Source organism: Amblyomma maculatum, chromosome 10, assembly GCF_055883805.1.
Source record: "Amblyomma maculatum isolate TAMU_Amacu chromosome 10, ASM5588380v1, whole genome shotgun sequence".
Lineage (NCBI taxonomy): Eukaryota > Metazoa > Arthropoda > Arachnida > Ixodida > Ixodidae > Amblyomma > Amblyomma maculatum.
This window is the reverse complement of record NC_139353.1, coordinates 72,331,755-72,355,372: the sequence shown is the minus strand read 5'-3', so window position 1 is coordinate 72,355,372 and position 23,618 is coordinate 72,331,755. Positions and strand designations below refer to the sequence as shown.

Here is a 23,618-nt window from a genome sequence, read left to right as displayed (position 1 = left end):
AAATGCCGCATAATGAAATAAAACAGCGCAACGAACGGGACGAAACACGAAGAAAGGGAGACAAAGACACAGGCGCTGACTTTTATAGTCAGCGCCTGTGTCTTTGTCTCCCTTTCTTCGTGTTTCGTCCCGTTCGTTGCGCTGTTTTATTTCATTATGCAGTACCAACTAGCCCGGCATCTTGCACTTCTAAATGCCGCAGTTCCGGAGGCAAGAACTGCGCGTTTGACGAACTCGTTAAGTCCTCCGCCTTCACCCGCCAACGTCATTGAAGTGTTCGTAGAAGGTTTTCAGGTTCTTGCGCTGATGGATACAGGTGCTGCAGTTTCCGTAATAAGTGATGCCCTTCGCCGCAAAATTCACAAGATCACGACGCCGCTTTCTGCCTTTTCGCTTCGTACGGCCAGTTCAGAGCGCATCACCCCTGTGGCAGCGTGCACGGTACGAGTTTGTATCAAAGACATTACGTATCTCAACTACTGTTCCCAAGGACGTGGTATCGAATCCCGTCCTCTGCGGCCGCTTTTCAATGGAGGCGGAAAGCAAGGCGCCCGTGTGCAGTGCGATGTCAGTGCACGTTCAAGAACCACAGGTGGTCAAATTTCTGGAGTCTTCCACTGAGTTGCTGGAGTAGTCTGAGTTGCTTTGGGAGGTTAAACCCCACAAACCAAACCAAACCAAACCAAATTTCTTTTATATATTTTCTCTTCTGTCCACACGAGGCAGCGGAGGTTGTTGTGGAAACGAAAATGCACGGGCTTGCTACAGGCTGTGTAGCTGAGCCTCCTCCGCTGCATCATGCAGATAGAAGAGAGATAGTTAAGAAAAAGAAGAGGGAGAGAAAGACGCGTCCCGCAACAGCCGTCGTCCACCCCCTAAGCGGTGGCGAGCGCAATGACGGCCTACAACAGAAACAAATGGCAGGCTAGCCCCCGTCGCAAGCGGCATGGACCTACCTATCCCAGCCCCATACGGGGCCAGGACCAACCACCTTCCCTCCTCCCCCGCCGCGAGCGGCGGTGACCTACCAGTTTCAGCCCCGTGGGGCCACAAGCTGACATCTCGACCTCTCAACCTCACAGGTTCAGTTCTGTATATACACATGAATTTCCTGGTGGCGTCATGACCAATCGCGACGTCATGACAGGTTTGGTTTGGTTGGTTTGATTTGTGGGGTTTAATGTCCCAAAGCGACTCAGGCTATGAGAGAGGCCATAGTGGAGGACTGGGGTTTTTTAAAGTGCACTGACATCGCTCAACACACGGGCGCCTTGCTTTTCACCTCCATAGGTTATGATGTCATAGTCAGAGTTGTCTGTCATTATCATCATCAATACCGCTATTATTATCGGTCACTACCCCTAACTAGCGGCGGCGGCTTCCATGGAAACCGTGCTGGCGTGACCTTAGGTGCCCGGCGTGGCTTTGAGGACGATTCACAGCTGCGGCGTCACCGAAAGACGACATTATAAGCCATTAAAGGACTTGGGCTTAATAATTGGTTCACAGGAAAGGAAAGGCGCAGTATCTGTCACAGTTCTGTAGAAACCTGAACTGCGCCGTAAGGGAAAGAAGAAAGGCGGGAATGAAAGTAGAAAAAGAGAAAGTGGAGCCGTAGTGTTGTTATTGCGGCCGAAGGAAGAACGAAAAGAAAATGCACGGGGCTGCTACAGCCTCTGTAGCTGTACTACCACCACTTCCTCGTGCGGATAGAGAAGTCTGATTTATAGGAACGGAAAGGGGGAGAAAGACGCGCGTCGCAACAGCCGTCACCCATCAGCGAAACGGTAGCGGGTGCAATAATGGCCTTCAACAGATAAAAATATGGTGGCAGGCTAGCCCCCCGTCGCAAGCGGCAATGACCTACCTGTCCCAGCCCCGTAGGGTCAGGAGCAACCACCAAACATCTCTCTGGAGCTGTAGTGAATGGCTACGAAGTAAGTAGTTCCGACTGAAAGAAGTAATAAAAATGCACGGGCCTGCTACCAGCTCTGTAGCTGAGCCACCTCTGCTGTGGTGGAGGGAGGTGGTGAAGGGTGGCTGGTAGGGCCCTGATGGGGCTGGGGTAGGTAATAAATTGGAATTTATACACGCACGTCCCTCCCGTCGAAACACAACTTAGTTTCACATCAGTCTCCCCTCGGGATCGATCCGCTGTGGTGGATGGAAGTGGTGAAGGGTGGCTGGTCCTTGCCCTGATAGGGCTTAGGTAGGTAATAAATCTGAATTTGTGCACGTACATCCCTCCCCTCGAGACACAACTCAGTTTCGCATCAGTTTCCCCTCGGGATCATCCGGAAGCCCAAAAAGATCCGCGTCCTTGGCCTCTTCATACACCATCAACGCAGGGTTGACACCACTCTGGCCAAACTTCGCATGGCGGGAGACCAGGTGGGCCGTATGGTCCCCCAGGTCTCGAACAAGCGGGGCGGATTATTAACCAAGGATGCACTGCGGCTTGCCCATGCTTTTGTAACGAGCAGAATACTCTACTCGACCCCCTACTTGTATCAGCGTACCGCAAAGTCATCAAGCACGCTCTCGACGTCCAACCAGAGACTACTGGCTCTGGGCGTGGTGAGCACCTTCTGGGAGCTACGAGAAGCCCACTTACTAAGCCAATATACGCGTCTCACACAGACCACGCCCGGGCGCCGCCTCTTGGCCGACTACACATCAAACATCATTACCACATTGAGTAAAAGGTGAGAGTGCCAGAACTCCGGAAAGGCGCCCTCCGGGTCCGACCCCTTCCCCGCAACATGTCCAAAGAAGACCATAACGGTCGTCGCGAGGCGCGCGCGGAGGCGTTGGAGTGATACTATGATCACAGCAAAACGTGCATTATGTAGATATTTCCGGCCCATACCACGGGGGGTAGTATACGGCTGGAGTCGTACACAATACAAACCCGGTTAACGAACTAACTTTAAAGCCTACAGCACAACTCACGCGGAGGAGATTGCTATCGATTTGGCTCTCAGTATTTCCAAGTCGAAACAAATCATCACCGATTCGCGAGGGGCCTGTGGTACTATAGGCTGGGGTGGGCTCCCCCACTTGCCCGGCGTATACTGCAATCTAGCTGCCGATACATAGACCCAACTCCGCACAACCTCTATTTGGGCACCCGGTCACCAGGGGCTCAAGGGAAACGAACATGCCAATCAGGCAGCTCGCGCCCTCTCTCCCCGGGCTGCCTCCCTGTCCTTGAAAGCCTACTCCCAATCAGACAATCTGGCCCTTACATTCAAAGATATCACCAATTACTGCAAAGAGGAGCACAGGCGCTACCCGGCCCCTTATAAGGGACTGGGTCGCGCTGACGAGCGCCTCCTAATCAAAATGGTGCATGCCAGTACTGTGAGGAGGTGGCTGACATCTTCCACATGGTCTGGGCGTGCCAGTCAAACCGATCCATTCCCCCCAACCCCAGTCCAACTAGAGGGGACTGGGAGGCGCCCCTGCTCGGCTGTCAAGATATCAAGGCTTAAAAGGCCTTTGTTCAACGAACGCGGGCGGCATTGCTTGCCAATGGGGCCCCGGAATAGGGGCTCCACCTAGTATTGTGAGGGGAGGAGATCGATAAGTCTCTAACCCAAACACCACTCTGTAACCATTTATCTGTTAATATATGTTTAACCACCCCCACCGCTTGCGGCAGAGGCTAGCCTGCCACCGAATGTTTATCTATTGTAGGCCGTCATTGCACCCGCCACCGCTGTGGTGGTGGTGTGTGTGTGTGTGTGTGTGTGTGCGTGTGCGTGTGTGTGTGTGTGTGTGTGTGTGTGTGTGTGTGTGTGTGTGTGTGTGTGTGTGTGCGTGTGCGTGTGCGTGTGCGTGTGCGTGTGTGTGTGTGTGTGTGTGTGTGTGTGTGTGTGTGTGTGTGTGTGTGTGTGTGTGTGTGTGTGTGTGTGAAAACCTTTATTCGGAGGAAGCTTGAGGTAGCCGGGGCCACCTCAGGCAATGGGCTCCTCATTACAGGAGCCCATTAGCAACCGCTGCGGCCGGGCTCGGTGGACCAGGGCCTTCTGGCTTGCCAGGTCGGAGCAACCGAGCAGGACCGCCTCCCAGTCCTCCCAGGTGGGGCTGGGTTTGGGGGTGATGTTTGGGGTTGACTGACATGCCCACACCATGTGGAAGATGTCCAAAGACTTCTCCGCACAGTGCGGGCACTTTCCTGTACAGGCAGGATCAAAGTGTTTTAAAACTGCTGGGCATAGCAGCGTTTTGGTGTAAAGGCGGAGGAGTGTGAGTTCCTCCACCTTTGTAAGGCCCTTACAAGGCTTATGATAAATTGCATGGCCTAGTTGAAATAATTCAGTAATTTCTCGAAAAGTGAGAGCCAGATTGGGTTCGAGATCCGTATCATAATGGTCTGAAGGCGTTGCCTGGAGAGTGAGCGCGCGGGCGGCGGCGTCTGCCGTTTCATTGCCTTCGAGGCCCATGTGAGCTGGAGTCCACGACGCGGGGGCCCCGAGGTAGTCACTGTTTTGAAGGATGCGGTGCGCAAAGAGAGGAATGTACCCGTGTTTAATATTTCTGCAGGCCCCTCTCGAGTCGGTGATGATGACTCGTGAGTCCTTCTCTGTGGCGGCTAACGCGATGGCAACTTCTTCCGCATGTGTTAAGTCTTGAGCTCAGAACGTTAGGCCATTCACCGTGATTTTTTGATGGACGACTGCGGCTGTGTACCACCCCCCATGGTGAGGGCCGGAGGCGTCCACGTAGAATATTCCCTGTTTGTTCCCATAGTGACGGGCCAGTGCCTCCGCCCGCGCAAGGCGCCTGCCACTGTGGTCGTCACGTGTCATGTTAACCGGAAGAGGGCGTACGTGCAGGCCGTATCTCCAGATTTTAGGAATGCCTACGCGCTCTTCTGTAAATGTTGGGTGGTGGATGTGTAGTCGGGCTAATAGGCGGCGTCCCGACGGCGTTTTTGAAAGTCTTGTGTATTGATTGGTCAAGTGCGCCTCTCGGAGCTCCGCGAATGTGTTTATCATCCCCAGGCCCATAAGCCGGTGGTTGGATGTGTTGATCGGGAGATCGAGGGCACGCTTGTACATCTTTCTGAGAATCACTTCGAGCGCGTTCTCATCAAACCTGCGCAGGTGGAGGTAAGGAGTCGAGTAGAGTACTCGACTGGTCACGAATGCATGCGCCAGCCGCAAAGCGTCTGCAGCATCGTAACCCCCCCCGTTTGTTTGAAACCCGGCGCACCATCTGGCCCACCTGGTCCCCTACCTTGCGCAGTTTTGCTAGTGTTGTATCAGCCCATCGATGTTTGTAGATAAGGAGACCAAATACTCTAATCTCATCATGTTCGGGTATCGGACCGCTGGCCAGGGATAGTTCCATTTTTGTGGTGCACTTAGGCGACGGGCGAATGTGCACAAATTCGGATTTGGACGGTGAGTATTGAAGGCCGCAGCGGCGGGCGTAAGCGCCTACGATTTGCGCCATTTGCTGCAGGCTGGCCTCAATGTCTCCAACCGATTCGTGTTTAGCCCAGATGGTTATTTCGTCGGCGTACAGCGCGTGCTGGATGCCTTCGACCGTCGCAAACTGAGCCGGGAGTTTCATCATGGCCAGATTGAAAAGTAATGGCGAGAGGACCGCGCCCTGTGGGGTGCCTCTCGTTCCCAGTTTATATGGGCCGTGTTATTCGTCTTGTATTCGGATGAAACATTTCCGATCTGAGAGAAATTGCTTGATGTACTGAAATGTGTTATGTCCACAGTTCGTCTGGGAGAGAGGTTTCAGTGTGATTTCGTGTGTGACGTTGTCGAAAGCCCCCTTCAAGTCAAGGGCGAGTACTGCCTTATCGTTGAAGGGATATTCGACAGGGTTGAGAATTTCTCGGTCAAGTTGAAGCAGAACATCCTGAGCGGACCTTTGTGGGCGGAAACCGAACATGGCGTCTAAGAATGTGCGTTCATTTTCCAGAAACCCAGACAGTCTGTCCCGCACCATGGTCTCCATCAGCTTTCCCGCACAAGATGTGAGGGAGATGGGGCGGAGGTGCTTTGCCGGCTTTCGGAATGAAAGTTACCAGGGCGTTCTTCCATTCAATTGGTAGATGTGCCTCACCAAGCCAGATCGAGTTGATGAAAGCGAGGAGGGTTTCGTAGGCGGGGTCGGGAAGATTGGCAAGCAGTTTCACAGTTATCTTGTCCCTGCCCGGTGCCGTTCCTCGTTTCAATTTAGCGCGGGCCACCTTCAGGTCGTGCAACCTGAACGCTTGATCCAGATCCGCGTTCTCTGAACCTGCATACGATTACGCGGGTCCTCCGGGATACTGCTTAGTGCAAAAATACTGGTCGCGCAGTTTGCGTGCCAATTTTGATGTATTTCCATCGAAGCTATGAATAGCTTGTTGGAGATGTTTTTGTGTCTCGGCTCGGGTTTGAGGTGTGGTGGACGGTGGCTGTTGCCGCGCGCGTTTTTCTCTCCGTCTTCTTTATCGTTCTCTATTTTTTCTTTTGCCCGCACGAAGCAGTCCGATGGCTCAGCTACATAACAGTAGCAGGCCAGTTGATTTTCTTTTTCTTCTTCCTACAGCCACATCAACAACCACCACCTCCGCTGCGGGAGGTGGCTGCTCCTGGCCCTACAGGGCTGGGACTGGTAGACCATTGCCGCTTGCGGGGGAGGTGGGGGGGGGGGGGTTAGCCTGCCACCGCATTTTTATCTGTTGTAGGCCATCATTGCACCCGCCACCGTTTCGGTGGTGGACGACGGCTGTTGTTGCGGCGCGCGTCTTTCTCTCCCTATTCCTTTTCTTTCTTCTCTATTTTCTCTTCTGTCTGCACGAGGCAGCGGAGGTGGCTCAGCTACAGAGCCAGTAGCAGGCCCGTGCATTTTGTTTTCCTTCTTCCTTCAGTCGCAACAGCATCCGCTGCCTCGTGCAGACAAAAGAGAAAATAGAGAAGAAAGAAAAAGAAGAGGAGAGAAAGACGCGTGGCGCAACAGCCATCGTCCACCACTGTAACGGTAGCTGGTGCAATGAAGGCCTACAAAATATAAGATATAGTGGCAGGCTAGCCCACGCCGCAAGCGGGAGTGACCTATCAGTCCCAGCAACGTAGGGCTTGAAGCAGCCACCATCGAACACCAGGGAATATTTCAGGTGCAGGGACGTCGCCTCGCCGTTTCGCCTCTATTGAAACGCAGCCGCTGGCAGTCAAGATAGAGAGCAAGGAATGTAAGTCATTTATGCGTGAAACTCAAAAGAAATTTTATGCGTTCAACAGTACGCTGATTTTGTTCGACGCAATTCTTGGTCGTCCACAGCGCAACTTTCTTTAAAAATCAATTTATTATTTACAAAAAATATCTTAAAAAGTGACCTTGAACTGATTAGGTGTAGGTGTCCACTATTCTGTGGTGTCTACCGAAATGTGTAAAGCACCTTTCTATTTTCATATCTATAATTTATGTGATCCCTATCGTCGGCGCCTACATTTCGACTGAGGCGAGACGGAGAGTGATTCGAGTGACGACCTAAATAAACAATGAAGATTATGTCTACTCCCCTTTATCCCCATCCATGGCCATGAGCCTTCCCATTCAATAAAGGACATTCAATCAATCAATCGTCCGTGTGCCGTTGAATGCCGGTGCACGTTATATTAAAAAAAAAAACAGGTGGTCGAAATTACTACGCAGCCTTCCATTACATCATCCGTTTCTGACTTTCCACTTTCACTCGCACCTCTCTCCGACTCATTATGCACCAGTCAGGTGTCCACAGAAGACGTATGACAAAGAATGTCTTACATCCCTGTGAACCAATTGTTATTATAGTGTTCTACAACTTTATCCAACCCTAGTTTAAAACTTTCTCACCTCAACTGAAGGCTCTGAAACTGTGCAGAAAGCTTGCGCATTGTTGTCTCCTTTTTTACGAGGTGAATTTGACCATGATACTTACTTGGTTAGGCCGCGCATGATGAGAAACCAGAACCGTCTGCGACGAGACTGAGGGGCAAAATACGCAAACGTAACTTATCCGCCGAATGGCAGCAGCGGCGCCATCTAGCACCATTACAGGAACGTGCCATGTTTGCCTCAGCGCTTTTGAACCGCAGCGCTTTCTTGCAGCCACGCCAGATGATGCCACAACTGCCTTTTGCTAGAAACTGCGCTGGCGTATTTTGCTCCTCAGTCTTGTCGCAGACGGTTGTGGTTTCTCATTATGCGCGGCCTAACTAAGTAAGCACCATAGTCAAACTTACCTCATAAAGACGACAACAGCTCGCAAGCTTTGTGCGCAGTGTCAGAGCAAATGAGCTTCAGGTTGAGGCGGAAGAATTAATCAGACGGGGTTTTGATAAAGTTGCAGAACAGCATCTATTCTTTGAAAAGATCTGAAAGGATTATTACTGCAATACTCACAGCTTTCACTCTAAAGCAGGAATCGGTGTCGTTTCAAATTGGTTTACAGAAAAGAAAAAAGGGAGAGAGATTTGATTACCGGTGGAGTCAAGCTTTTTAAGGCGAAAGCAGTAGTAGTAAAAAACATTTATTTTAACCGAAGAGTTCGGGGCGCGCAGGCCCCTGGGCCCCCGCACGGCCCCACTACACTCAAACGTTCATGTTCCTACGGTTCATGACGTCGGCAGCTCGGTCTGTGGCGGTCTTTTGCCGGACCGGGTTCTTAGAGTGTAGCAGGGTCTCCCATTCCTCCCAGGTGGCGAAGTGCGCCAGACCCCGCGGGGGAGGATCCGCCGCGCATTGGAATAGAATGTGGGCGAGGGTGGCAGTGGGGTGGTTGCAAAGGGTGCAGAAGAGGTCGGTAAGAGGGGGGTGGTAGCGGAACTAATGTAAGGGGATGGGAGGGTTCGCGTCTGGAGGCGGCGCCATAGTGTTTGGGGGTGATTGCTGAGGGAGGCATGAGGTGGGGGGTAGATCTGTCTCTCGACCAGGTAGGCCTGAGTCATCTCTTTAAACGTGTGCATGCGCTCCCGGGAAAACTCCGACGTGGGGACCGCCCATGCCCGGCGTATTAGGCCTCGGGCATGGTCTGTTGGCGGCCTCGTTGCCAGGGTTCCCCGAGTGCGCAGGCACCCAGATAAGCTGCACGTGGCAGTGCGGGTTGGCAGTGGGCGAGGTCAGTACGCAAAAAGCAGAAACATGAACTCGCCCACGTGCGAAATTTAGTAGTGCAGTTTTTGAGTCTGTGAGTATATATTTAGCTTCCGTGTGGGCAATTGCAAGGGCGATCGCTGCCTCCTCGGCCACTTCTGAGGAGGTAACAGAGGGGAGGGGGAGAGTTGCAATGGACTGAAGAGTATTGTTCACCGCGGCAGCCGCCGCCTCATCACCCGAGCATGCGGCGTCCGCCCATACGGTATCCGTCTCGGAGCCGTAATATTTGTGGAGCGCCTTTGCCCGGGCTCGGCGGCGGGGCTCGTGGTGTTGTGGATTGGAGTTTCGGGGAAGGGGTTTGACAAGAAGGTTTGAGTGGATAGGGCGTGGGATGGAGAGGAGTGTGGGGTCGTTAGCTGGGATGTGAACATCGAAAGTTCTGAGGATGTGACGTCCGGTGCCAGCCTGTGTCAATCGGATATACTGGGTTTGTCTGTGGGCCTCCACAAGCTCCCCAACAGTATTGTGGAGACCCAGCTGAAGTAATTTCTCTGTTGAAGTGTTGAGGGGTAGGTGGAGGGCGGTTTTGAACGCGGTACGAAGCATCGCGTCCAAGGTGGAGATCTCTTCACCTCCAAGTCCGAGGTAAGGGAGCGTGTATAAGAATCGGCTGAGGATAAAGGCATGAATGAGACGACATAGCTCGTGCTCCCTCATGCCCCGATGTTGGCCCGAAACTCCGCGGATGAGGTGCGAAATCGCACCTGTCACCCGCTTGAGTTCCTTTATTGTGAGGCTGTGTCTACCGTTGCTTTGGATATGAAGCCCCAGGACCCGGAGAGTGTCCACCTCCGTAATGGGGCGACCATCCAAAGCAACGGTTATGGGGGCGCTGGGAGGGTTACGGGTGGTGGGGCGGAGGATGAGGAGCTCGGACTTCTCTGGGGAGCATGAGAGTCCGATGCTTCGTGCGTGTTCTTGTGTTAATGTGGCGGCGCTTTGTAGTGTGCCTTCTATGTCGCCATCACTGCCGTGGGTGGTCCACAACTTTATGTCGTCGGCATAGAGGGTGTGCCAGAGGTGTGGTATCGTAGTACGTTTGCGGGCGAGTGATATCATTGTCACATTGAACAGGAAAGGGGAGAGGACAGAGCCCTGGGGAGTACCGACCCCTTTAAGGTAGTAAGGAGGTGATGTGTGTGGGCCAAAGTGGACCTCAGCCGTGCGGTTGTTAAGGAAAGCTCCGATATAGGTGTGCGTACGCACACCCACATCAAGACAGGAGAGGGCTGTCATGATCGCGGTGTGATCAACTCGATCAAATGCTTTAGATAAATCCAAAGCCAGGACGGCCTTTGTATGGCCCGGGATAGCCGGGTCAAAAATGTCGGTGGTGAGATGCAGCATGGCTTCCTGCGCGGACAAACGGAGGCGCAAGCCGACCATGCTGGGGGGGTAGAGGTCATTGTCCGTCATGTGCTGAGTGAGTCTCGCCAGCACGACGCATTCGAAAAGGTTTCCCAGACACGAAGTGAGGGAGCTGGGTCGGAGGTTTGCTAGTGTGAGTGGTTTATTTGGTTTAGGAATAAATATAACTTTGGCATGACGCCAAGACTGGCGGAGGGTACCTTCCGCCCAGCATTTGTTAAAGTAGTCCGCTACTTTAACAAATGCTTGTTAAAGTTGATCATCCAGGTTGCGAAGCATGGAGTTGAAGATTTTGTCAACACCAGGAGCGGAAGAGGTGCGGAGAGTCAGGAGGGCCGCTTGGACCTCGGCTTCCGTAATCTCAACATCGAGAGTAGAATTTGGTTGGCCTGTATAGGGAGGAAGGGGGTCGGATGTGCCGGGTGATGTATGTGTTTGTTTTAGGTTGTCCAAAAGGACGTCCGGGGTTAAGTCCGTGTTGTGTATGAGCCGAGTGACGTGATGTTGCGCAGCTGTTTTGGACTGTGTAGAGTCGATGAAATGTCGAAGGAGTTGCCAGGCTCGCTTGGTGGACAGATTGCCGGCCATGCTGTCACAAATCTGTCCCCAGTTGGACCAGCAGAGCTCCTCTGCATGTTGGGTGATCTGTGACTGCAGTGCGGCCAGCCTCTTTTTCAGCTTGCGGTTAAGTTTGTTCTTTTTCCAGCGCTCCAGGAGGCTGTGATAAGCCTCCAAGAGGTGGGCGAGTCTAGAGTCTAATGTAGGAGTGTCCTGTGTTGTTTCGATGTGTTGGGTGTGTGTGGAGACATCGGTCATGAGTGAGCTTACCCATTGGTCGATGTCTGTGAGGGTTGAATCTAGGTAGTCCATTCGCATTTTGCGAATGGCATCCCAGTTTGTTAGCATGTGTGTAAGGAATATCTTACGAGGCTGTGTAAATGGTACCGCGAGAAAGATAATGTAGTGGTCGCTGCCTAGTGTATGGTGTGTCCTGTTCCAGGTGATCTCCACGAGGTGGCGGCTGAGTGTCAGATCTGGACTGCTGTCCATGCAGATGCTATTGCCGATTCGCTTGGGAGTGTGAAGAATATTGTGCAGAGTGAGACAGAGCCCACGTACCAAGGACCAGAGGCGTTGCCCTCGGCTTGAGGTGGCCCGATAGCCCCAATCTGTGTGTGCACAATTTAAGTCCCCCCATTAATCAATGGATGCTTCCCTGCGAGTCGTTGGAGATCTCGCAGGAGCGTTTCCAGTGAGGACATTGGGCGGGACGGGGGATGGTATATGTTGGATATAAAAATAGATGGCACAGTGTGTGTGTGGTGTATAATCTCGGTGATGACGCAATGCACGTCCGATGTTATGTCATGGGTTTGAAATGTGAGCGAGCGGTGTAAGAGGGTAGATGCTTGAGGGTTAAGGGTAGTGTAGGAGTGAACTGAAATCCTTTATAGCCTCATCGTTGTCATCAGCAAGTGTGGCGCTTTTGCGGTTGCTCTCTTTGGTCGAGATGAGATGACATTATGGAGGTCTCGACCAATCATAGAGCACCATGGCCGTATATGGTCATATGCCAATCAATGATTCATTACTAAATAATGACTAGTGAATTAATAATTACTCAGTAGTGCAGTTCCGCAATAAAACATTAAGAATATATAATTACAATAATAATAATAACAATAAAATTAATAAAACAGAACAATGATTATTATTTACTACTTACTGATTACTAATTAATTATAAATTACTAAACAATTACAGTAGGGCAGTGATGTAATTAATTAATAATTAGCGCCGCGCACCCCTAAGTATGTGCGAATGCATGCCTTACAAGGTTATATGCCAAGCAAAGCTTAATTACTAAATAATGACTAAATAAATAAATACTTATTGCTAATTGCTAAATAAGTGCTAATTCCTAATCAATGCCTAAATATTTATTATTACTGACTAATTTAGTAATTATAATTGATGACTAATTATTGTTTCCTAATTACATACAGTTGCGTAATCAATTACTTAACAATAAATGCCGCCTTATATAGACATGCCAAACAATAAGCAACTACTAAATAATGACTAATTATTAACGAATGAAATGATTAGTGATTAATGACAAATTAATTATAATTACTAACTACTGTCAATTGCATAATAAATATTTGATGTTTTATATGGCCCTATGGCAATCAATAACCACCTACTAATTTTGACTAATTATTCAGTCTAGCTGAATACTTAAAATTATTGATTACTTATAATTACTAATCACTGACAGCTGCCTAAATAAATAATGAAATGCAAATTTGTGCCGGCCACCCTGTAAATTAGCGTAGCAGAATGCACCACTCAGGCTTTCGCCTTACATCACTTCAGTCGCCAAAATGTCCTCAAATTTTTATTTTTATGGTGCGCTCTCGAAAGTGTGACCCCTGCCAACAGTCTCTGCCGACAGCTGCTGCTAACAACTGTGTGGCATTAAAGGCTTACGCCTTAAAATTATGGGGTCTCTCAGATGTTATTTAAGAGGACAATGACCAAAGCCTACCCTTCCAACTCTTATCAAAACATAATTTGCCTAACACCCTGTAAGTCTGCTCCCGACAATAGTTTTTTTTCTCTCTCTCTCTTATCGGCGTTCGTTGCAGTGATACATATAACTGGTTAACAGAAAAAGCACAGTATATGTACACCATCGCTCCTGTCGCGTAGTGTTCATCTGCGTGCGCTCAAATGTGGCATTCCATATAACGGGAAGCTAGATAAGAACTAATCTCGTGGAATCTCTCGGAATATAACATATCTCGCGCACAACTCTCCCGCATGTGATTTCTTTTCATGTGCCTAGTAAGGCTTTCGCCTTAAAATTCCGAGATCACTGCAGAATCTGCATTAGAGAAATGAAAGCACACGGTACATCATGTGCTCCGTGTCGAATACAACCAGCATTCTGTTGCATCAAAGTTCATCGGCGTTCTATAATCGGGTAACAGCAAAGGGGAGGCGCCGTATTTGTCACTCGCAGAATCCCCGCTACTATCTTCCTCACTGTAGAGAAGGAGAATTGCGATGTCCCGCGCTATCTCGCGAAGTGTCGTGCTTCTTTCTGGACAGCTGAAGGGCGGAAAGGTGCTAAACACTACAGCTACCATGCTATATTTTCCCCTCATCACTCCTTAGTGGCCCAAAGTGCTACCTACTAGGCTAGGTAAAGCCTAGAAACATGCTTGGCAAATCAAGACACCCGGCACTGAAGATCAGGCGCACGGCAGCCTTCCACTGCTCCTTTGAATGAATTACACTGTACGAAAGCCTGAGCACTGGTACTGCATAGGGTACAGCACGCGCCCCTTGTCGAACACAACCAGCGTTCCGCCGGATCCATCAAAGTTCGCCCGAGTTCTAAATTTGGATTACAGAAATTTAGAGGCAACGGTATGTGTCACTCATGTTTTTGAAGGCACCTCTAGTCGCTCGGAAAGGTCGAAGATCAGCTCAAAGATCAGAAATCAGCTTTTAGCAAAATGCGGGCAGTAGTGATGCAGCACTAAATGATATCTCGATAGGAAAAAGGAAACATTGAAAACAAATATTCAATTCTCAGCCGACACACGATACGGCGCAGCGAGGCCTTAATCAACGTGCAAGGCTCCAAAATCGACGTGGCAGCCATTTCAAAGGGGCTAATATGGGACCTTGTCTTCGCAGCACCAATTTGTTAACTTGTCACGAAAACCCAATTCCCGCTGTAGATGTGGTACGGGTTGGGTTAAACATCCGCACATGTTTCGCTCTGACGACTGCTTGGTAGCTCCGGATGAAGTAAAGAAAGCCTAAAGTTTCCACTGTACGCCACCAGACCTCAACTTGCTAGCAAAGGCTATACAAGAGCAGGCGATGTACGGTGTGCAGAAGCAGCAATCAGGTTTCGCGTTTCTCCAGTGCAGATTCTGCAGTGCTCCCGCTATTAAAGCGAAAACATTTAATGTCTCCACATTGTCGACAGAAGGTTGTAAGCAGAGGTGTCACGCTTCCGAAAGCGAGAGTTAAAATAAATTAATAAACCTTTTCTCCACAAGGAATCAAAACCTCCATCCCATGGCTCCCCAGGCCAATGCTTACCAACTAAAACGCGCTCCGGATCGTCAAACGATGTTCATATTTCCCATTGTCTAATATGATGATGACAGATATGGCGCCTTTCCTTTCCTGTAAGCGAATATTAGAACGGTGGTGAACTCTGATGTGTTCAATGAAATACTGGTTGTGTTCAACAAGGGGCGCGCGATGTACCGTCACGTGAGGTCATGACGTCACCAGGCGATTCATGCATATGCGAACCTGACTCCGCCGGGTGTCCGACCCAGGCGTCCATGCGGCGCCTTTCATTTCCGCTTCCTCAAACGCCGCACCACAAAGCAAACAGAAGCAGACCCAGATGTCAGGGAGGCGTTAGTAGAGCAGGCATCAGCGGCATTTGAAATTGATTTCCAGGATAGCAAAGGCACAGTATCTGTCACAGTTCTACGCGCACACATGTACCAGGCCGTAAAGGAAGCGAGAAAGGTGGGATTAAAAGAAGAGAGGGAGATAGAGGTGCTGTAGTGGACGGCTGCGATCCACTACGCTATAGAGGCTTTCGTCTCATCGCACTTCAGTGGTTCGAACTACCCTCCAGAAAGCTTTTTGTTCAACGTACACCCAAGGCTTCCTATCTGAAATACCCCATATAGCAATTCCAGGTGAAGGCTGAGCGAATCTTCTTGCCGAACTAGCGGCTGCAATCCTTGAGCATACAGACATATGGTTGTCTTTGGGCATCGAGTGAAGCGAAACAATGCGGTGAAACGTTATTATTATCAAGAAGAAAAACCACCATAAACATTTCCGGGTCAAAAATCTCAGACGTGTTTGATTAAGATAATAAAAGGCAGAATAAGTAACCTGATGGTACAGTAACATCGAACTACTGTTCTTCAGAAACGCAAGGAACAAATCTGCATTTGATATCAAGAGGCTAGTGTCAGATAAAAATGTCTGAAACTTTCAGCCGCTACCGCAACTGAAATTTATGTATACATTAACAAGTTGGACTTGTTTACACCACATTAGATTTTAGTGTATCCTGCCTCCGTTACTCCCACTGCGTATGCTCTGTTTTGTATACACAATTTCCTACTCGCAAAATCAATGATCTCTTAATTTATAAATCTATAATCTGAAACTTCCTCAGCGTAAATCGCAGCTATACCACATTACGTGGAACACCACATAGCTAGATATGCACCTTTGCTTTAACACAGCCGTGCGAACGTCACTGCAAATTTTAAAGGTCGCTTCACTCTTCACATCAGCACCTCGCCCATATCTTGCGGCCTCATTACGTCACGTACCTTGAAGACCAAACATTGTCCGGCGATTTCAACTACCTACCTCTTGGCAATTGATTTGAGAGCACACAAGACTGTTTATTCCTATGGTGCAGTACAGTACTAAGCCTGCAAAACAAATCCCTTTCCAGCAATTTGAGCGGTATTGCACTGGCGAGCAAACGCGACACATACCTCGTCTATTTATTGTGCCTAAATTTCAGAATGGATTGTACTCCAAATTGCCATTTTCTGATATCTATAAGTTGGAAAGAACCTTTTCTTCAGAGGGCGACAAAATTATAATTCCTGTAACATTTCTTACAACGCCTTCACCCGCATACTTTTGCCCCGCAGACATGTACTAGAGGCTCGCGAGAATTAATATGCGCAAAGAGCGGCAATACATGGTTGGCGCGGTCCCAAGGTATTTGGAAGCGCGGCAGTTTTGAAGCTTCACTCCCAACACAATGAATTGAAAAAGAAGAGTTCTCACCTTGGCATCGACTTTCTCTTTAGCATGAGGCATCACGGGCTTGTTTTCTTTTTCCTCGGCCCCGTTTTTTGCAGCCACCGACACGACCAAATTCTCAGCTGGGACTGGAGTCGGGGGCAACGTAGAGGTGCTCGATCTATTTTGTCCTGGCTTGTCCAACTTCGGAGGTGAGGCTGACTTCGGGAGCGAAGCAGAGGAGTTAAATTGTTTGTGTCCAGGCATGCCTAAATTCGGAGGTGAGGCCGACTTCGCGGACGACGCAGGGATACTGGATTTTCTGCTTCGCGGCATGTCTGACCTCGAGGATGAAGCAGAGGCGGCGCCCGACCCCTTCCACTTGGGTTTATCCGCTTTAGCGGCTGAAGCAGCCCTAGAAGCGAATGGAGTAGAGCCGGACGTTTTGGACTTGGGCGTGTCCACCTGTGAACCTGTCTGCTTGTTGGCTGGAACCAACGCCATTAACTCCCTAATCCCGTGAGACTCTACACTTCCAGTGGAGGGCGTCTTCGCTTTCGATGAGACCCCGCCGTCCTTCCTCGACTTGGGCATCTCGAAGATTCCTGCGTCGCGTAGGCTGTGGGCTCCAAATCAGTGACGAAAGGGCGCGCCGAGAGAAGCGAGCGTCGCGACAGATCAAAGATCAATCTTCTTCTTTCTCACTTCAAGAGGCAGCACGGGGCTATGTCAATCTAAAAAAGAAAGACACCTGCCTCAAGAACGTGCACTAAAATATAACGCTCGATTTACTAAAATCGGCATTTTCGCTGGCTTAAAATTCACACATTAATTAAAATATGAAGTAGCTATTATTCCTTCTTTTCGTGTCGCAAAAAACGTGTGCTCTGAAGTTGTGCAGAGATTCTTGTTGCGATTTCTGCGAGTATAGGCTTTCATCAAGAGCAATATTATCCTGAATATTATCGTTAATTATAGGGAGCCTGACCCCGTGTAAAAGCAAAATGCTCTCGTCTATCTCTTATCTCAGAGTGCTCAACTTTGTTTATTGCTTCGCGGAACTCCTCTTTGCGCGGGCTGAAATAGCCGCATTTGCACCCCAAACTCTCAAGGCAACTATATCATTTAGAAAAGAAACAGCCCTCAAAAACAGCAAAACTCAACATCACGTAAAGGACACATAGATCCCTGAGGCATTGCGTATGTCACAGTGTAATGATTATTTATTGTGCCAAACAATTTTCACAAAAGTGGGAAATACGTATGTACAAAAGGGTAAACATGGAGTAAATACCCGACTTTTTTTGCGTTAACCATTTGTTGTATATCGACAGCAAAAATAGCTAGTTTTTTTCACCAGGAGATTCAATTCCGAAAATAAAAATAACTCCACAAACATATTTTGTCCGAGTCAGAATATTCTTATCTTGAGAGGAGAAAAGGAGAGCCCTTTACCTGCTTTACACCTCCAAGATGGTAGTTCACATCGCTCTGATTTGAGCTGTGAACGTTTCGTTAGTGGTAGGCCTCGGGCCACGGCACCGGCTTGTGCAGCCAGGCACCAAATGCGCCTATAAGGATAAAGCCGTTCAGACGCAGCGCACATCATTTTACCTCATCTGTCTAGACGCACGCTAGTAGTTTGTAGGTGCCAAATTCAGGTCTCTCTATTCTTTTGTCACATCCCAAATCTGTATTGTGAGTTTGCGATGTTATCGAAAGTGAACAAATAAATAATGTGTATTTCTATGCCACTGCACGAGGTTTCCGTTAGTCTATGGCTTCCAGCAGGCACATTGAAACCCGCTGACTTCAGAGTTTCTGCACACTCCCCCCTAATGAGCTCAAGACTCATTCGTAGAGGGATTCCAGGAGGTACAGCAACTGGACCGGTCTTCTTAAGATGTTCCCACTAGGTAGGCACACCATACAGGCTTTAGTGTGCCCATCACGGCCGGCAAGCACATCAACCGCTTGCTCGGTTTTCCAGTCCGTCTTGGCAAATGAGGCTAGTGAACTAGGACGAGAGTTCCTTTTTTCAAGGCACTAGATGCGCTTGGCGCAGCACATCGAGCGGAGCGAAGACCAGTGAGGTACTCTTGCAGCCACTTGCGGCAGATGTGATCAGCCAAACTTTGGCGATATCGCTAGCGTCGAGTCAATTGACCAGGTGAGGCAGATGTCCATTCCGAGCTACTGGCCGGGGTCAGGGACGTTAAACTTTTTCCCTCGAGAAGATGATATGGAGTGAGTGCCTCAAGCTCGTCAGCTTCTGTGGATACATAGGTTAGAGATCTTGATTTAATCACGGCCTCAATCTCTGTCAAGATCTTAATGAGCTCTTCGAAAGTATAGAAGCTGTTGCCTAAAGCTTTTTTCAGAGGAGTCCTCGCTGAACAAACCATTCGCTCCTATAATCCTCCTCACCGGACGGCTGTTTAGACGATAAACTTACATATGATGTCGTTGTTCAAAAAAAGCTTTGCATTTCTTTACCACTTAGCGTTGTGCATAGCCGTTTGAGATCTCTTGAAGCACAATGAAATATCTTAGCGTTGTCCGAACATGTCACTCGACAGACGCCTTTTCTAGAAATAAACTGTTTAAAGGCTGTCAGAAGATCGGCCGTAGGCATATCGGTCACCAGTTCTAGGTGCACTGCTCTGGCAAGTAAAATATGCGAAGATCGCGATGTAATATTTCTTGCTGTCTTGATCCTTTATGTTTAACGGCCCGGCGCAGTCGATGCCCGTCACCTCGAATGGTGGAGATTGCGTTACCATGTTACGAGGTAAAAGAGCGACTGGTTCAGTGGCAGGACGGATGTTGGAACGGTTACAAGTCACGCATTTTTTCAAGTCCTTTTTAACGCCTCCCTTCCTCGAACTCTCCAAAACAACTCCCTCAGCTCTGCGAGGGTCTCAAGCGCGCCTGCGTTTAAAAGGCGGTGAGGGGTGGCAACTATAAAGAGTTCAGTGAAATGATGATCGGCAGTAGACGGCCCCCAACTCTTGGTACTCCTTCCTCGTCGCAGAAAGGTTTCAAATCCCGCAAAGAAGAGCTGCAGGCCAAGCATGGTGCAGGACGTAAGCACTGTAGCTCCGCATGAAAAACCTATCGCTGCACCTGGCGTATAGCACAAATTTTTACTTGAGTGACCTCTTCTGTCGTCAGATAAAGACTGCGCTTCTGGTTAGGGTTCCCTGAACTATGCACGAATCTCTGCATACATCCAACCACACGAACAAGTTTGGATATTGAGCTGTGCCTTTGCAAAGGTAAGACGGTTGCTTCAATTGCTACTTTGTAGTTGCAGTGGTTGTCTTACCTCCTCCGCAGCTGCCATATCCAAGCTCTGTTCGTGCCTCTGCCAGCAAGGGGTTGTTCCTTGAGCGAAGTAGGTGCAGTCGCCCAAACCGCGTTTGACTTAAGAGCTTTGGGGGTCCTCCTCGTGTTAGAAGGTCGGAAAGATTATCTGCTTCTGACCAATGATTCCATATTTCTGGATCCATCAGGTGTGAAATTTCAAACACTTGGTTGGAGGCGAAAGGTTCCCACTGTTGAGCAGACCTCCGTAACCAGTGAAGTGCGATTGTCGAATCTCACAAAAGGAGCCAATCTTCGACTTGGAGACTAAGTGATCGTATCGGGTAGTCTTTTAGTCTGGCACAAATTAGCATCCCCATCGGTTCAAGTCTTGGGAGGGAGAGCTTTATTAGGGCGACCCTCGATTTGGGCACGATCAAAGTCACGGTCGGCATGCCTTGTTGACATGTGCACAAGTATGCGACAGCTCCGTATGTCATTGGACTTGCATTGGTGAAAATGTGGATCTAAAATGTGTCCTCAGCAGCGCTGAGATACCATCTTCGAACGGTTATCTCTGCTACGTTGTGCAGAGCTTTTTGGCACTGCGTCCACGCTGTTAGCCCCTCCTAATAAAGCAAAGATGGATCCCAATCAACGCCCAGTACCCATAACATCTGGAACATCAATTTAGCTGTCCCGGTAACTGGGGAAATCAACCCAAGGTGATCGTAAATGCGTGCTGAAGCTTGTAGAATAGATTTTTTTGGGTTTTGCAGTTGCGATCTAGAAATTCCAAAATGGGTTCCATCGAAAACAACAGCCGACCTTCTTTGGTCCACATAAGGCTAGGCACGCGTGTTATGCTGCCTGTGGAGCATTCCAAATGGCTTGTAGTAAAGCCAGTTCATTCCTTCCCAAAAAGCTGCTGCAGCCTTTTCGGATTTGAATTCCACTTTCAATGAATCACGCTTGTTGCTTTCTTAGACTCAAGGCCACTCGATAGAATTCTTCAGCATCTTTCTTTTTCTGTTTCTGTACCCATGACGAGGTCGTCGACATAGACGCTTTCGGCAAGCCTCATTGCTCGGTCAGGACATTCGTTAATCGCATGGAGACGATGGCGCATTATCGCGGCAAGTAGAAATGAACTACTGGTCACTTCGAACGGAGTCCTTGTCACTCTCCAAACTTCTAGCGGAGGATTCGGTCGTTTGTTTGTTGGCGACTGCTCATACCAAAAGAATCGCACAGCATGTCGATCTTCCTTTCTCAATGCTATCTGCAGAAACACCTTTTCAATATCAGCAATTAGTCTGATGTGATGCATTCGGAAATTTAGCATCAATTTCAAGGATATCAGGATTAAGTTCGGTCCTGGATCTATTGCTTTGATGAGTACCAAGCAACCTACATCGCTTAATGACGCGTCAAAAACCCCTCTTCGTTGACAGGCTGTCAGGCCGAAGAACAACTAGGTGAGGCATGTAATACACTGCGTTTTCAATTTTGCTGATTTCAGGTTTTGGAACCCTCTTAGCGAGTCCCTGGTCGAGATATTGACGTATGGCTTCACCGTACTTGGTCAACATTGCCTCACTTTTCAATAGCTTCTACGTGAGGCTACCCAAGCATTTTTCGCAATTTCTTCGTTATCAGCAAGAGGAACATCCATGGCTTCCATGGAAGAGCTACTTTGTACCTGCCGTCAATGAGCCTAATAGAAGATTCGAAGGATTGATGAACTTCTTTGTGTACAAAAACTCAGCGGCCATTTTCCCGGTGTTTTCCGTTACCCTGCCTCGAAGAACTGCTACAGTTGTCCTGCCGTCGCTGAAGAGTATTGCTCCCTGAAGCGTACATTCGAAATGTGTTTTAATTTAACTAAACCGCCCTGTCGCTTCTGCACTTCGCCAGTGAATTGTGTCCAGTAGTAGTCAGCTGCAATGAGAAAGCTTATGCCATCTTTTGCTATTTGCGCAAGTGGCATTGTAACGTCTGCAAACTCGGTTCTGTTTTGTCTGACCTGTTGAAAGACATCCTCAGCGAGCAGAAGCTCGTCAGAACAATCTCAGGTATTTACAACGCCTCCAGAGAATGATCTATTTGGTTGTACTTGCTCCTCAACCAAATTCTAACTCGTCTACGCTTTTCTTTGATGGCATTACCTGATCCACAGAAAGGGTAGATGGTTATATCCTTCTCGCCCAGTATGTCTAAGGGCAGTTGACATGAAAGTTCTTCCGTGACAAAAGTTCGTTGACGTCCGCCGGCGAGAACCTTTCGCTGGCTACCCTCTGCCCAGACTTGAGCTGTCTGCAGCAGTATAATGGTGGTTAATTTTGCATCATTGTTCATCGCAGAGTACAACTCAGTCACTGTGTTATCTGATCTGGTATCTGACATCTTCCTTGTTGGGTACACATCGAAGTGATGTGCATTCTGACACAATTTCCACATTCACTATTTTGTTGCGACACTGCTTAGACGTGCGTCCTCTGATTGCGCACCGGAATCATCGTCCGGCTTTCTACAGCTTAGTTTTGTTTTCAACCAAAGAAAGTTATTATTTTGCATTTCCGCGTAACCTGATCTTTCGATGCACAAATGCGCAATCTTCGGACAGCTTCAGCTGACTTGTTGAAGCTACCGCTTCCTTCGGAGTGTTTGGCCATTTAAAACTTCTGAACCTTTCATTCTCGTTTTTGTTTTTGTTTTTACTTCAGTCCTTGCTCTCCCAATGATCGACTAGAAGCACCTTCTCTCGACTTTCGACTTCCAACTTCAAGAATTGTAGCAAGCTCTCTTTCTTCAGATTGGCATTCGTTTTATCTAAAGATCGGCACTTGTGAAACTCGATGACGAAAGCACTGTGTAGCATTCTGAACAATGCGGAGCATAGCATGGCTCTATAACTACTGTTCTGCAATTCAAGGGTCATTAGTGCTCCCATATTACACTTTAGTGGTTCTAGAGTCGTCGTAAAGAGCTCACCTCGTTTCTGTTGCGTACGGACATCAGGCCGATCAAAGCGTTTCATGAGGAGGTCGATTGCAATATTGTAATTTTCTCCCGTCGCCTAAATGCCTTCCACTGCTGACAATGTCTTTCCTTTAATCGTTGAGCGCAGGTAGAGAAACTTAAGGAGTTCGAAAGAGCAGCGCTGCTGTGTACCGCGTGCTGAAACTGCTGCCAGAACGGCTGCCATTATGTCATGGCACCACCATATCTTTTAAGCTCCAAATTCAGCCGTTTAAACTTTGATGCATGGCCCTTCCCATCTTTCTTTGAAGGACATATTGATCTCTCGGCCAGTGATCTCTTTAGTTGAGCCTCTTTCAGTCCCTGGTCCAGCTTTGCCATGTACATGTGTATGATACCCGCGCAGCAGAACCTTGGCATGTTAAGAAATGCCGCACAAACTATGGCAAACAAATGTTGCAACATACCTTACCGACCCTTCTGAACCAGTTGTACTGCTCCGAAAATATAGATTTAATCAATATTTCTTTGAAAGAATTGCCCCAAATGTTCATGTAGTATTGTACTGTACAAGTACAATGCACTGCGTACTAAAAGTACGTCTCTTTCTTTGTGCCGACGATGTTTTTTTTTCCTCACATCTTGTTTGATGTATTGTACTCCGCCGCCGTCAATGCTGCTCTGTAAGAGGAAGCCAGGACCTCTCAAGCTGTTTATACAGCTTTTTCCCTGGCTGTCCTCGCAACACCAGTTGCGGAAAAAAACCTTCAACCTTCAACCTACATGACAATCTGGGCGCTTATTTCGACGGTGAGGATGTAGTCTTCAGCGTCGTTGTCTGGTGCGAGTCGTTCTATAGCTGCATCCATTTCTGTAAGCTTCATCTGCAGTGCGCGTAACCTGGCCATAAAAGTTTACGATCTCTTCGTCGGCATCCCTGTGAAGGGATGAGTCAATGTCCACGAGCAGAGTGGCTACTTGAGCTCACA

General features: G+C 48.8%; 2 pseudogenes; both read right to left on the bottom strand.

The window, feature by feature from the left end:
* Window positions 1–3,978: 3,978 nt before the first annotated feature.
* LOC146176779 (uncharacterized) lies at window positions 3,979–5,586 on the bottom strand (annotated as a pseudogene).
* A 2,089-nt stretch (window positions 5,587–7,675) lies between these two features.
* On the bottom strand, window positions 7,676–16,935 carry LOC146176778 (uncharacterized; annotated as a pseudogene).
* Window positions 16,936–23,618: the final 6,683 nt, after the last annotated feature.